Source organism: Homalodisca vitripennis, chromosome 3 (assembly GCF_021130785.1).
Source record: "Homalodisca vitripennis isolate AUS2020 chromosome 3, UT_GWSS_2.1, whole genome shotgun sequence".
NCBI lineage: Eukaryota > Metazoa > Arthropoda > Insecta > Hemiptera > Cicadellidae > Homalodisca > Homalodisca vitripennis.
In genome coordinates, this window is record NC_060209.1 from 133,769,157 (window position 1) to 133,784,854 (window position 15,698).

At 34.5% G+C, this 15,698-nt stretch overlaps 1 protein-coding gene across 2 annotated transcripts in view; it reads left to right on the forward strand.

Annotated features, from left to right (window-relative positions):
* Positions 1-2,800: 2,800 nt before the first annotated feature.
* The window catches only part of LOC124357545, a 50,221-nt gene continuing 37,323 nt past the window's right edge, over positions 2,801-15,698 (forward strand). Inside the window, exons 1-2 of one of the 2 annotated variants that reach the window (XM_046809443.1) lie at positions 2,801-2,949; positions 14,764-14,880. The gene's annotated coding sequence lies outside the window, so the exon portion shown is untranslated. The remainder of the gene's footprint in view (positions 2,950-14,763; positions 14,881-15,698) is intronic. The other variant, XM_046809445.1, reaches the window with a different exon arrangement.

Here is a 15,698-nt window from a genome sequence, read left to right on the forward strand (position 1 = left end):
TTTTAAATATTATAATGCACCTCAGGGAGATATTGATGGTCTTAGTTGACGTGATAATGTAATTCCAGATCAAAATCAATTGTAACAGAAATGTTGACAGACTGTTGTTTAAAAGAATGTTGACATCAGAGGAGATATGTGGGACTTTTTTAAAGTAAATTTTAATATTAACTACACCATCCTCTTAGCTTCCGCAGGCTTGTAAAATATATGACATGAAATATGTAAACAAATTAAATCCTACAATATACGTATTATAGTATTTATAGATTTAGAAGTACATTCGCTCATCGATTTATAAAACTCATATTACTTTCATTTCATTATTAGGAGTTCCTTTTTTAATCTAAACGCTGTTTTTTTCAATGTTCAATTGCATGGTAATACATTTCTACTAGCAATTCAAAGAGATCGATTATAAGTTATGATGTTGTACTCGTGGCGTGTGTACAAGTGGCCACGATAAGTACTATAATCATTCAGTTCATTACGAATGACGAGACTCAAGTCTGTGTATCAGTTTCTACTTTTGCTGAAAAAAGGAGCAGCCTTCCTGTGGGTTCTGATCCTATTGTTAAAGCACCGTATCTAAGTTGCTTTCGTCCAATTCAGGAGATAGTCGATGACAAATTACAGTCTCAGGTCAATTACAACAATGTTAGCTCATCACACATGGTTTCCAGAAAGCGAGCATACAACATTGCGCGAATAATTGTGAACACTACAACTACCGTAGCTCTAAGATACAGACTAAACTTCGTACACAGGTAATATTTGTAATGAATAAAACGTTTCAAGATTGCGATAATTCGCATTTAGGTAATATGTTTTACTTCAAGTATTTAACAAAGTAAATCAAAACTGACACCTTTCCTAAAATTGTCAAGTAATTCCAAGCAACATTTAATCCTACTTATTTTTCGATGTATTTTCAGATTTCAAAATGGTGGTTTAAAGTTATAGAAGTATACCGTTACAAGTGAATATATTTACAAACATAATCTCGGATTAATTGTAACTAAATCAAGTCCAAGTTTTTACAGAAAAATGTACAAGGTTGTAACAATTTTTGTCCAGTAAGGTGTCAAGATTATAGACTTTCTAAATGTTTGAAAGTGTTACGATTATATTAATTAACATACCAAATTAAGGGCTATTTTCCAATCAGTGTCATCCGTACCAAACATGTTAACTAATTAATGCATCTTCAGTCTGACATTTCGAGATGACGGCCTCATATGAGATCTACCTTCCTTCCTACTGAGCTAGAAGGGATATTATTTGTTTATATTTAGACAAACAATGTCGACTTTTCGTACGCAATCAGAAATACCAATATCGCTATCGGAAGGCCTATTATAGTAGCCTACTATTTAAGCTCACAGGGGCTGTAATAATTGAAGACTGAGTACAATTACGAATAACACACAATCAAAATTCTTCCAATGCTCTATATTTTTTGTGACTTTTATCACAAAATGGAATTTTTGAAAATCTGAAGAAATCAATGTTACTAAGTATTGTAACATATTAAAATATTAAAAACGATATGTTCAAGATGGAGAATGAACTCAAATATCATCACACTTCCTCGTTAACGGTGGATTTTTACCACTAATTTATAGATATTTGATGAGTAAAAAGCTTACTCTTTTCTCTGGATTTGGAGAGTACAGCAAATAACCTACACATCTGTTGGTAACGTAAAAGAATACTTATGGACTATTGGTCAATTTCACTTTCGAACATACCTAAAACTGATATAAAATAATGTAGGGAAAACATTTTATTGCAGATGAGTTACTCAACATACATAAAAACACTCAGTTCACACATGTGGTAGAAGATGGAAACGGAAAATATTCCCTTTGCTTTAAAAAAAGATGATTAGTATTCAAAGTTTCTATTTGTTCCAAACTGAATGTGACAAGCACACGAGAGTAACTGTGTGAGAAGCACGCACAAGGTTGCCCTACACGATAGCAGTCTGTGGTATTGCGATAATATTGACTCAACCTCTTTTATCTTTGCTCGACAAAAGTTTTTGAATTTAACAAGTTTCTTACCAAATTCCAATAACATGGCATTATTTTTTATCCTTGCAGTATTAAACAAACTTATGAGTAAGAAATTATATTCGTCCATGCTGAAATTTTTTAACATTAAATAATTATCTACTAGACGCAAAACATTTTAATTTAATTTTACCATTGGAAAGAAGTGCTGAAATTCGATTTCATCTATCGTAGTACAATATTATGTACGTACTAATGAAACTGTTTGATAACTCCTAAGATCAAGAACGTAGCCAGGTAAAAATTTGGGGGAGAGGGTCCAGACAACTGATATTTTTCCGTAGTGAACAGAGAGAAAGGCCCCATTTTGTTCCTTAAAAAGTCCTTGACCGCTTCTTTGTTGAGAACGATCATTCCGCATTACATGTAAGTAATAATGAATTATTTACATAATAATAACTGTTTACTAAAAAAGTAATGGAAGAAAATTGAAAATTTGGGGGGTCCCGACCCCTCGGATCCCCTCACTGGCTACGTCCTTGCTTAAGATGCAGTAATGATCGGTCAATAAGTTAAAGGGGTATTCATTATTTGTTTTAGTTATATGAAACTTAAATCGATTCCATTGTTCAGTTGTTTCAGGACGGAAAGGGTCGCGTGTACAAGCGGTCCAGACCCTCGACAGCTGATGTGAACACACACACACACACACACACACACACACACACACACACACACACACACACACAGCCACACGGTCGCGCCGTGGCGCGCATGCACAGAGACTCAGTTCAATATCAAATTTAGCGCGAGAGATGACGCACTTGCACTAGCAGTGGCAGTGGATCTTTCCTAACCTCTCAGCTGTAGGCCGTGCAGTGCTTTGTTTACTTTTGTTTATCGGCAATTACTGACTGAGCTTGATGATAAACAGGTAAATAAACACGTTAATCTATTGTATATTACTCGTATTATACGCTGGGTAATTTTTGATTGTGTTATTCTTATGATGGTAGTCTGCTGGTGCTGATTTTATTGTCATATTAAAATAGCTTTTACAACGTTGATGACTTAAATTGTTTTCAATAAGTTAATTAATTCAAACCTAGCGATTATTTCATAACTTATTTACTGCGGTAGTATAATTCACTATCAGGTTGTTACATGAAGAATTAATTTAAATATGTTTTCCATAATCAAGTACAAATTGATGTTTATGATATTTTTGTCCTGAAGGACGTTTAGCGACAAACAGACAAAAGCACTTAAGCTTCTTTTTTTTGCACATTTAGTTCTCTAAAAATGGATTAAATAATTTAAAAAGTGACTAATAGAGTCATAAATGTAAGACGAGGATAATAATTAATTATTTGATTACAACTCAATGCCAGTTATTATGATTTATTTTTTTCGTAGAAAGTTATAACTTTTCGTTCAGGTATCTATTTTTAATACACAGAAATAATTATCTTCTTAATAAATTATTAGCCTATACAGTCCGATCCGCGAACATTGTGTATTCTTACAGAGACCCGTCGCATAGTACGACGGTATTTTAAAAGTTCTTTAGTCATGGAAGGTCGTATTAAAATGGGGTTTCCTCTTAAACTAGAGATGAGAGAAAGTGAGTATTATTACGTATCAGTGCTTAATGAAAGAATGTGGAAAAAGATTACAACCCGACCATTTAAGATATATCCATTTAAGATATATCGGTTAAATGAGTATTATTGCAACATAAATACCTATTCTCTCGAACAAGGACTGTATATGAAAAGATCTCATTCTAAGCTTATTTTAATTCAATGGCCCTGTATTGTATTTAACAGTTTGTTAATGTATACTTGGACTACGGTCATGTTCACTGTATCCCACAATACTACGACCAAAAATAAGGAGACAAAATATTTAAGGCTTCACTTTCTAGAGCCCGCAGTGCGTTTAAATGAGCAAATTTTAAAACTACAGTACATCCAGAATAATTTTTGGATTTTAGTTGTATTGGTCTGGTGTCCTTTTTAAAAGGACAAATTGTCAAACACGTTTGAGTCCCAAGTAAATTCTTGACAAAATATACGAGTTTTCACTATTGTCATAAAATTTACCCATGAAAGCTATTAAAATAAAATATGAATGTTATACCTTACCCTTATAAGTTTTAAATGTCATTTTAAAGGGACACACAGTCTTAAGTACATTACTCTAGAACTGTCAAGAATGCAATGGAAAATGAGTTTTTAGCAACAGGTGTGATAAAAGTGGTATGAAATATTTTTTTGTACAACATATTATTAGCAAATTAACGTTAGTAAGCCTAGTAAATAAAATCATTTAGACAATTGATGAAATAGTCAACCAAGAGTCGAAATGTTAGTGTTTAGTTCTAACATTCTTTGTAACAAGTAAACAATATTGTTAAACATATATATACCTCGACTTTTACATGTGAAATTCAGCGTAACAGTTACTTTGAACAACGAGTTACTGGTGGACTTTGCATTTAGTTCAAAAACCGATGTTTTCTTCATTCACTTTTGCTGCTTCTGTTGCACGACAACTGTTGGCAACATGCGTTGGTTGTCATGCGTGTGGAAACGGGTTGTTGGAAAGAAATCTCCCACTTTCTTTTCCCCTGAAGTAACTTCCTTCACCTTCCCTACAGAAACCCATGGAAGCATAGTCAAGATCTGAAGAATCTTCTTCTAAGTTAGAAGCAATGGTGTTGGCTTCAATTAAATACTCACCATAGTCCAATTTGTACTTTCGCAGCTGAGTAATCTTCTAATGCGGACAGTCTGTATTTGGTCTTCTCGATAGATCAGCCAGGAATTACTTATAGTCAAACCCAGGGAATGCATAATAGCTCTTGTGGTCCACTTTCTTGTCCTCTGTCTTGATGAACAATGAAACAGAATTCTGTCAACACTCCTCTTATTTGCTCATATGATTTGACAATTTGGGGTTGAGGAACAAAAATATTTTTTTCAATCTTAGACCATCTTTGAATAAAATTCAAAGACTCTTTTCTCTCATTGGACAAAGCCAACATTGTAACGAGTTGTTATCTTAATTTCTCCGTAACTTCCGTAACTTTAAAATGATTACCTACTGAGCCTCTGGCCTCTTTCTTCTTATATTTGTGGTTTTTAGGGGATCTTCGGATACTCTATGTTTGTCAATTGTATCAGAAGATCTAAATCCATGAACTAAAAGCTCTTCAGACAACTTGTAAGTACTTAAATGCCTATTATAGTGCAGCGTGTGACCAGGCACTTATGTATGTGTCATACACAAGATAGTACTTTTGCAAAAACCAAATTTTGCAGCTCTTTCTTCAGAACATTTTGTCTCTCCCTGACAAATGTTAAAAGTCACAGACGATCCCAATAGGAATTGCTAGAGCAAAAAAGTTTAAGCTTACTGGGTTTGGTTTGATTTAACAAACTGTTTAAGATAGCTGCATCAGATTTTACTGAAAAAAAGAAACAGTCATTGTTTAGGTTATTTGATAGGGAAATGATTACAAAAATATAATCCTACGATTATTCACGCAATAAATTAAATTAACTACGACCTGATGTCCGTAACACATGTTATAGTTGACAAAATTAAGTAAATCATTGTACTTTTAAAAGGACAAAAATTTTGTGGCACAAATTATGAAACCCATAGCTATGTAACAGCAAGACCAATTTCACTAGTTGATACAGTAGATATTCAAGTGCTTATAAATAACATAATTATAATTTATATAAAACAAATAAAAAATACTTACAGACAGATTCAATGTATTTCTGTTTTTCTTGCGTGGTGTATCCATTTTTCCTCACTTCAAAGAGATCGCTTGAATGGGGTGAGAAGAATTTAAAAAAATCAATCTAAACATTGCTTTCCAAACAGAGTTGCCAACTATGGCAACCAAATTATTATTAAATTGTAACAAAAAAACTTGAAATTAATGTACTTTGCCATGTATTCATTATTAAAAACTTCATTCTTTCCTGGGACATTCAAGAGTAGTATGTTTTGTGCCTTTAAAAGGACATTGAGTCATTTTAATACAATTTTAAATATTTTTTGGGTCCTAGGAGATTAACCTAAGGGCTAAAAATCAATATGGTTGCCAGTACAGTCGAGCCGGCAGACAGGCAAACAAACAGAAAAGAATCATATATATATATATATATATATATATATATATATATATATATATATATATACTACAATTATCAACACTGATATATTATTTCCACTCTTTGAGAGTAGGTCAGTGTAAACCGAGCCTCACAACACTGTAACGAGGACAGTGTTATCATAGTTGACAATTCTGTAGAACCATACCGTCGTTTCTTGCAATGGTATCTTATCTCAGAAGTTCAATGACACGAACAATGTAAAATGTTGTTCTCACTACAAATTCTACAGGGAAGAATGACTGCGTGCAGAAAATGATCGCAATTAATTAATATGTACACATGTTAATAACTCGTATCAAAGCTACATACGTGAATAGGGTAAAGTAATGGTTGTAACATTCAGTATCATAGTTCGCAGCAATGTATTCTTCAAGAGACAATGCACTAAGATGTTTCTAAACACGACATGGATAATTTGATAACTCGTCTTAATTTGATTAAGTATCTTGCAAATTATCTTCACGGACATCCGGCGTGGTTAGGCTTAGTGACAACGATTAAATCCATGACTCACATAAAATACGTCTCAGTGAAACAAGAAAGTAGTTGGTTCGATACATAAGTTAAATTAATTGTTTATATAATTTTGGGAAACATCTAAGAACACTATTTAATCTGCTAGTATTTCTACTACATTTACTGAAACTCCATACGGAAAACGCAACAGAACTGAAATTGAAGTATATTACAAACTCTTTATTCGGTACTTATTAAACAGTTTAACTAGCCATTCTTTCCGAAATTACTAGTCCGAGGCAACTAGTAACCGCAGCGAGACCAAAAGTGCATACAAAAGTGAGACCTGTCGCTGATTTTTCTCTTCAGGTCCTTGGTTTTACCTGTACTCGAGAATGCTTCACCCATATGGTGCCCTTACCGAATTGACCATATCAACATGTCCGAATACCATGTATTTGGTCACGTCTTGGGTACTGTTCTCTTTATCGTCTTCACGAATGACCTACTACCTCATTTCATGCAAGATTTTAGTAAATTGACCATGTATGCTGACGACACTGCACTATTGCTAAGTCAGACTGACCCAAAACGACTGGAGATAGACAGCATTATAGCACTAAGCATGGCAATGCAGTATTGTCATGGTAAAGATATTATTTGGAAGATACAGAAAGACCGCAGGGCGACTCCCTGATATTGAAGAAGTTACCTCAACCAAATATCTTGGCATTATAATAGATAGAAGTTTATCATGGACACCCCATATCAACTCTCTTTGCAGTAAACTAAGTTCAGGACTATTTGTGATGCGTAGAATGATGACCATAAGCGACTTTATTACAGCCAAAACTGCTTATCACGCTCTATTCGAAACCCACCTGCGGCATGAGATTGTTGTTTGGGGTATAAACCACTATGTTAAACATTCAACGTGTCTTAACGCTACAAAAAAGAGCCATCAGAATACTGCGGACATTACTACCTAGACAAACCTGTAGAGGAACTTTCTTACAGTCATCAACCTTTATATTCGGGAAAGTGCTACTTATCTACATTAATGCACCTGAAACTGCACGCAGCGGAGTACAATATCATCAGTACAACACCAGAAATGCAAGAAACTTCTGCTTTCCAGTACACAGACTAACATCCACTGAGAAGAAACCGAGTTACACTGATGCAATAATATGGAACATACTACCAGAGGAAATAAAGAAAACCAGCCACCTTCATTTTAGAAGACATCTAAAAACCTGGCTTTAAGGACGACCGTTTTATTCCTTGAACGAATTTTACAATTGGAGACAACCATGTTTATAAAGATAAAAAATTATTTTTTTAAATGTAATTATGTAATATTTTTAATTTAGTTCTATTACATTGTTTCACTGTATTTCTATGTATTATATTATGTTGACGCTACTACTAGTCTTGAAGGCTATGTAAATAAAGAGATTTTGACTTTGACTTATGTTTTATCACCATGCTGAGTTGTAGGCTTGGTTATCTCGAGACCCCATCGCTGTTTTTGAAAGGCTGTATGAGTTGAGGTGCAGGATCTCTGACCTTGACCTGCTCTTTAACCTGGAGAACGGCCTCATTGACTGCCCTACGTTGCTGTACAGTATTGATTTAGCGGTCCCTTGTGCTACGAGATCCAAATCCATCTTTCAGTGTAGAAGCCTGCCTACAAGCTATAATAGCGGTCACGTAAAGGAAGGAAGCTTAAGAGTTTTCTTAGATAGACTTCTTCAGTGTCTCTCTTGCCTCATAGAAACAAGTTCGTATAGTAGTGTTAATGAAGTGAGACTCAATCCATATTGCCTCTCTACTTTAATATAGAGTCAGTACTTAATCTGTATTATATTAAAAATTCGAATACCCAGTTCTACATTTTTTTCTGTTTTTAATCAGATAAATTGTTTTGATGAAAATGTTTTATCTAATTATTTGTTATTTATACTGCTAGAAATGTATCTTGTTATCATATCTTTTTATCAGTTATCTTGTTATTATGATGTGACCAATGGTGTTGCCGTTGAAAAGAAATAAACAAATATATAAATAAAACAATGAAGAGGGATAAATGCAATTTTGTAAGGACGGGGGAATCTATTGATTGTAACGAGGTGATTTTGCAGTAACTGTCGAGGAATGCGATACTCATCAGATATATACGAGTACACTGATTTAATTCCTACAAAAGGAAATAGTAGAATACAGCGAGCAGGCAAGGTCAGCGTTATATTCTGTTAAAGGACATACGTTTACAGCCGGCTTGTACAATTCATACAAACGCAATGCATTTTTCTCAACGGGATTTGACTGAGCTTCAACATACTTAAAATTTGGAATATTCTCCAATCACTGAAGGAACTTGCAAATTTCCTCTATTATGTGTCTGTCCACCTTTTCGTACGGTATGTTTATCGCAGAATTGATATCTATGGCTCAATTCGTTTTAATCGAAAGCATAAATCGAGCTATAGGCTGGAAACCTATTAATATATACTTAGTTTAGCAACGCTTGTTACGCTAAAAGTGGTCTGGCGTATCTTATTGCAAACGGAACCCACATAATGTTTGCTATTCGATTGGAAGAAGAGTTAAGAATATTTTTTCATTAACATAACCAGTCGTTCCTCCAAATTCTAAAATATAAGGAGTAGAAATACTAACATTTTAAAGAAAACTTTTACACTATTATAGTTACGGTCCTTACTCTATTTGTATGTAAATTTAATTCTTTAAGTTTTTTAATAACAAAAAGAAATACTTTGTTTAAAGTTTGTTTTTGACGATCAAAGGATTGTGAAGGAAGCAGAATTTTTCCAAACATTTGCCAATACACCTAACTGCTAACACACACTTCTGGGTGTAGTGTAAAGACATCGCAACGTTCGAAGTTAAAATTGTAGTAAAATTAAAATACATCATACATCATAAAGTACATACAAGGTTTATTTCATTTCTATTCTTGTTTTCTCGAAACCTTATCAGTATACATACAGGGCTATGATTAATTATCACGACGCTCATTTGGATTCTACCGTAGGTGTTTTCTTACCAGTCTTAGGGTCGGTTAGAATTAAGAAAAGCATGTTTAGCATTTTTTAATTAGGTACCACTTTTTTCGTGTATTTTTAATTTTATATTGATTTTTTGTGATGTTCCCATCATTTACACATCCGCCACACACCGCTGGCAAATGACATCCTTTCAATAGAACTATAAAAAACCCATCCTGTAGCACAAGCTTGGAACTCTCCAAAAAAATCATTTAAGGGGGTTCGGTATGCCCTATCCTTCCCATGTTAATTTGGCCAATTTTATGTACCTTTTTCTCAGAAACCTTTAAAGCTATCATCATCAAACTTTAGGACACTACTATTTAGACCTTTGTTAACATTTAGAGCGGAACAAAGTTAAAAAAAGAAGTTTTTATTTAATTTGTTGTAAATAAAAAATTTATAAATTTTTTGTAAAATAATTTATAATTATAATTTTTTTAATAAAAATTTAAAATAGATTTTTATAATGTCTTCCGCTCTAAATAGAACCTAGGTACAAATTTTTATTTTCACATTCCATAACACTTTTTAACCCTCATTATAACAAAATGTAAATTTTTAAAAGCGTTTGCAAAGCCATCAGTGACCAGATCTCGTATTATAAAACAAGTACAGACGAAAAAGGTATATCATGTCTCTTTTAGACGTTTATTTTATGTTGACACATCGTTATTATGTATAAATAAATATATATAAAAAATAAATAAATATGTTTATTCGAGGAGCTCAAAGGCAGAGTCGAAACTCCTTTAAAAAAATAACCCCAACCAGCCCAAGCAACTTCCAAACCATCGAAGAAATAGATTTCCTCTTACGTAAACTCGATTGCGTTCTGCATAGCTATGATTATTATGACGGACTGGAGTCTCGTCATTTATAATGAACGGAATGATCAGAACACTTATCGTGGCAACATAAAGCCAATGGTGCCACACATTAGCTTTACACCAATGAGCTGTAATCAATTTTGTTACTGAATGATCTGACGTTAAATCTACATAACAACCACTCAACATCCTCCTAGCTTCCAAAACAATCCGTACGTGTTCAGAACCAATTAGCAATGTGTGAAAACACCAAGATACTACACATCATACAAAATTTAGATTCTACCTATCTTATAAAATGAAAGAAGGATTAGTTTTACTTGTAAAAGTAAATTGTTACCGTTTACGATGGTATGATTCAGAGGCATAATGATTAGTCAGAATATGTTTTTGATTGCGGACTTCAAAGGTCTGCAACTCCAGCAATTAATAGCCAATATACGAGTATTAACAATATTATCATAAAACTAGAGACTATATATTCCGAGATGTAACGTTACAGTCAATTTATCTGTAGCATATTTTTATGTTATTTGAAAACATAAATGCTTGTATGCCGCTGCCTGATAAAATGACAAGAAACACACAGGTCCCGATTATAAGCCTCGAAGCTCTCCTCAATTATCAACAAGTCTCTAAGAATAAACTCTAATAATGTGTACTATAAAATGTCGATTTAAAACGATAGGATTCAATCTAAACTTATAAAATCTGGAGAAAATTTAAAAGTTAAAAGCTTTTTTAAGTACTTAACCTCTTAAAGTCGAAGTAGACAGTATAAAATTAATCTCGTCACTCAACCACAAGTCCTTTGCTAAAACGACGACAAGGTCTTTGCAGTTCCATCACCACCCATGGAATGCTGCTGTGGATAGATAAGTTGCTAAACCCTTTTAAGAAAACTATGTAAAATATTTTTAAATTTTTTGCCCGACGATGTACTGACGTTTAAAACAGTTTGTACCTTAGCTCTGAAATAAACACTACATGTTTATTTCAGGGAAATCAAAGGGAAAAGGTGAAATCATCTCAATTGCAACTCACAGCAAGAAAACTGCCCACCAACAGAATGTATGAATGACTCAAAACGTATAGTAATTATTCATCTATTATCTCCTGAATAGACGAATGCAGCTTAGATGCTGTCATTTGCGGAAGAGCAATACGGTCAGAACCCACAGAATGCTGCTACATTTTTCAGCCAAAGTAGAAACTGATGTGCGGACTGGAGTCTCGTCATTCCTAACGAACAAAATGATCAGAGTATCATGATTGTTATCAATTGAATAAGATAACAGAGTATCACTTAAATATCAGATTATCAGAGTACTTGAATACGCCAGCTCTAAATTTGTGTGTGTGTTTGTGTGACTGTGTGTGTTTTCGAAACATTTGAACTGTTAGTAGAAATGTCTTACCACACAATTGAGCATTGAAGAAACAAGCGGTGTATATTAAAAAGGGAACTCCTAAAATGAAATGAAAGTTTTCATATTCTATGACATCAATTTTACAAGCTTACGGAAGTTTAGAGGATGGTATAGTTAATAATAAACCCCACATATTTCCTCTGATGGTAACATTATTCTAAACAGTCCGTCAACATTAATTTGTGTAGGTACAATTGATTTTGACCTGGAATTGTGACCTACACGTCGACTAAAGCCATAAAATTTCCTCTCAGGTCCATTATATTACTTACAACATATGGTGATGACTCCGTCAATTCTTGACAGATTATTACATACTTGATATTGTTAGTTTTGTAATTACATTGTGCATAGTTATGGTGGGAATGAGAATTTCACCTTCCGTTTAGTGCAGGGGCACTACACCTTGCTCAATTGTGTAAGTGATGAGACAATGGATTACTTATGCACCTGGATGGCTGCTGTGTAATCCGGAAAGCTCTCTTTTGTTGTCTAGGAGTCTCTGATGTCGAAACATTGTTAGTTTTTACACAGAGTTAGTTTTTAACGTCTTCATGGCCGACTTTTTTTATTTCTTCTAACGGACTTGGACTCCAAGCTCACGGAGTCAGGAGTGTAACAGTGTCAGATTTCAGACGTTATAATAAGTGGAAGGTGAAATGGAGTTAAGATCAACATTACATTCTAAATGTGTACTAATTTATTGCTTATTATTATAAAAGTTTCACTTTTTGTTGATATAATTGGAATATAGTCACCATTTTTTAAACAAAACTATAAATGGCAGAACATTGTTACTTTCCACAATGGATTATAACACATACTTGCAAACAAACAATATTTCAGCGTTTTCACTTTAAACTTTTCTTAATTTCGATGCCCTGAACCAAATTCTGGAATATTTATAATTTGTTATTGACACCTGTATTGGGATGAATACCTTAAGAGATAAACCTGTGGGTCACTTAGATTGCTCGAAGCAAAAAATAAACTATTGTTATATTGTTATAACCATATGTCTTCAATTTACATTACAATAAGACGATACACGTACAATTTAAAATTATCTTTGTCGCCATTTCCAGTTCACTGCGATTACATACGATTTTGAGCCCCGATTTTATAAAATGTAAGTTTTAACAGTTAATCTTTTTATTTAACTAATTCATATTGCACAAATTCTGGATTATATGCTCATATTAAAGTACTGCAATACGTTAAACTACTAATTTATTATTGACGGTAGAGCCACAAATTAGAGCGAAACAGCATGGTTAAATTCTCGTAACTTAATTATTTCGGATTAAGTCAGAAGATAATTGAGTAGAATACAAGTATTTGACGGTTAATTGCAGTAATATTATCGATATATCGAAGTGTCCTTTGTATTACCTATGGATCTTCGTCACTGTTATGGAGGGGTTTTAAGGGCGCGACACAACCGTCTGCGTCTGTGAGATAACTCTTGATAGAACGGTCCTAAACTTAGGGTATAGTTGTCTCTTAGTTTCTACATACAACGTAGAACTGTAGCGATTTCGAGATGTAAATGTCAAAGGACTGTCCGTCCGTCTGTGAGATAACTCTTGATAGAACGGTCCTAAACTTAGGGTATAGTTGTCTCTTAGTTTCTACATACAACGTAGAACTGTAGCGATTTCGAGATGTAAATGTCAAAGGACTGTCCGTCCGTCTGTGAGATAACTCTTGATAGAACGGTCCTAAACTTAGGGTATAGTTGTCTCTTAGTTTCTACATACAACGTAGAACTGTAGCGATTTCGAGATGTAAATGTCAAAGGACTGTCCGTCCGTCTGTGAGATAACTCTTGATAGAACGGTCCTAAACTAAGGGTATAGTTGTCTCTTAGTTTCTACATACAACGTAGAACTGTAGCGATTTCGAGATGTAAATTTCAAAGGACTGTCCGTCCGTCTGTGAGATAACTCTTGATAGAACGGTCCTAAACTTAGGGTATAGTTGTCTCTTAGTTTCTACATACAACGTAGAACTGTAGCGATTTCGAGATGTAAATTTCAAAGGACTGTCCGTCCGTCTGTGCGATAACTCTTGATAGAACGGTCCTAAACTTAGGGTATAGTTGTCTCTTAGTTTCTACATACAACGTAGAACTGTAGCGATTTCGAGATGTAAATTTCAAAGGACTGTCCGTCCGTCTGTGCGATAACTCTTGATAGAACGGTCCTAAACTTAGGGTATAGTTGTCTCTTAGTTTCTACATACAACGTAGAACTGTAGCGATTTCGAGATGTAAATTTCAAAGGACTGTCCGTCCGTCTGTGCGATAACTCTTGATACAATGGTTTTTAGGGATTTTAAATAAGTTAGGTGCCTTGGTGCAAGATTAAGGGGCAGCCACAAATGTGTCTGTCTGTCGATGCGATAACTGTATCGTTACATTCTGTCGGACCCTTCGATCTCCGTTGTACCGGTTTATTAATACAAACGAGTGATGATTTTTTTAAACTTTTTTTTGTGAATAAGATCTTGTTATTCGAATATCAGTAGAATAAAATATGTAACGGATATTATTTCACGTTTTTAAACACGCGCTTTCACCTCTTTCGAATACTAATTGTAACAAAGATTACGGCTATTAAAGCAACTAGATCGCTTATGTTGTTATGGTTGCAAAATAACGTTTCGACTCAAGTAAGTACTATATTTACCTTCCTAGACGGCAGTCTAGGTTGGTCTAGTATCAGTTCATTGCTCTGTGAGTTAATTTCTGAAATTGCGATTAGGAAATGTGGCCTGACATCACGTCTGACATAGCGACGTGCCGCAATTGTGGAACAATGCTGTCACGACCTGGGAGGGCCTGCATACAGCTTCAGTTCACTACTGCGCTCTACAGTTAGGTACAGTAATCATTAATTTATAGTATTCGATCATTAACCACTATCAAAGCCAAAGCCAAAGAAAAAGCTCAAAGTGTGCTCAAACTGGTTTTAACAACAGAAAAGTTAGTAGTTGCAAATTGATTAAGGATGTTTTTCTGAGATTACGATCGGACTTCACAAAGAACTATAATATGCCTACGTGTATGTTCTTACGTAGGTATTTAGTGCTCTCGTTGATAGAGAGAAGGTCCGGTCCTATACAGATCTATTTTGATATTAGACTACTGTATTTTAAAGCATTTGGCTCTATAGATTATGGAATGCTATTGCCGAAGATAGGTTATTATTGTTTTGATGCAAAATTAGTTGGATAGGTAAGTTCGTACCTTGGAGATTGCTGGTTACCTGGAAATTGAGCCGTCAAGCCCGCTTAATAAGTAGGGAGGTGTTCCTTAAGTTAGCTGATTATGGTCCATTTTGTTCAACTCACTCACGGCAAGTTTTCCAAACCATTTTACTAATGTATGCTGATGACTCGCAGATGCACTTGTCTTATAATCTTGCCTTTATGCGGACATCCATTTGTTCAGAACTTCGACCTGAACACATTCTGGCTTGGTCCCTTGCAAAATGGTCTGAAGAAAGGCAAGTGATTGTACATTGACTGCTCTGTACATTGCGCCACATAACCCGTACAGCCCTTAACAGTAGTGGAGTGAATGTACTGGACGCCAAGAGCTTGGAATGCTGGTCCAGTAGTGGAATGTTGGACGTTAAGAACTAGGCTGTGTGTGACAACGCTAAAACTTTCGGAGTTGAAAGTTGGTATCACATTC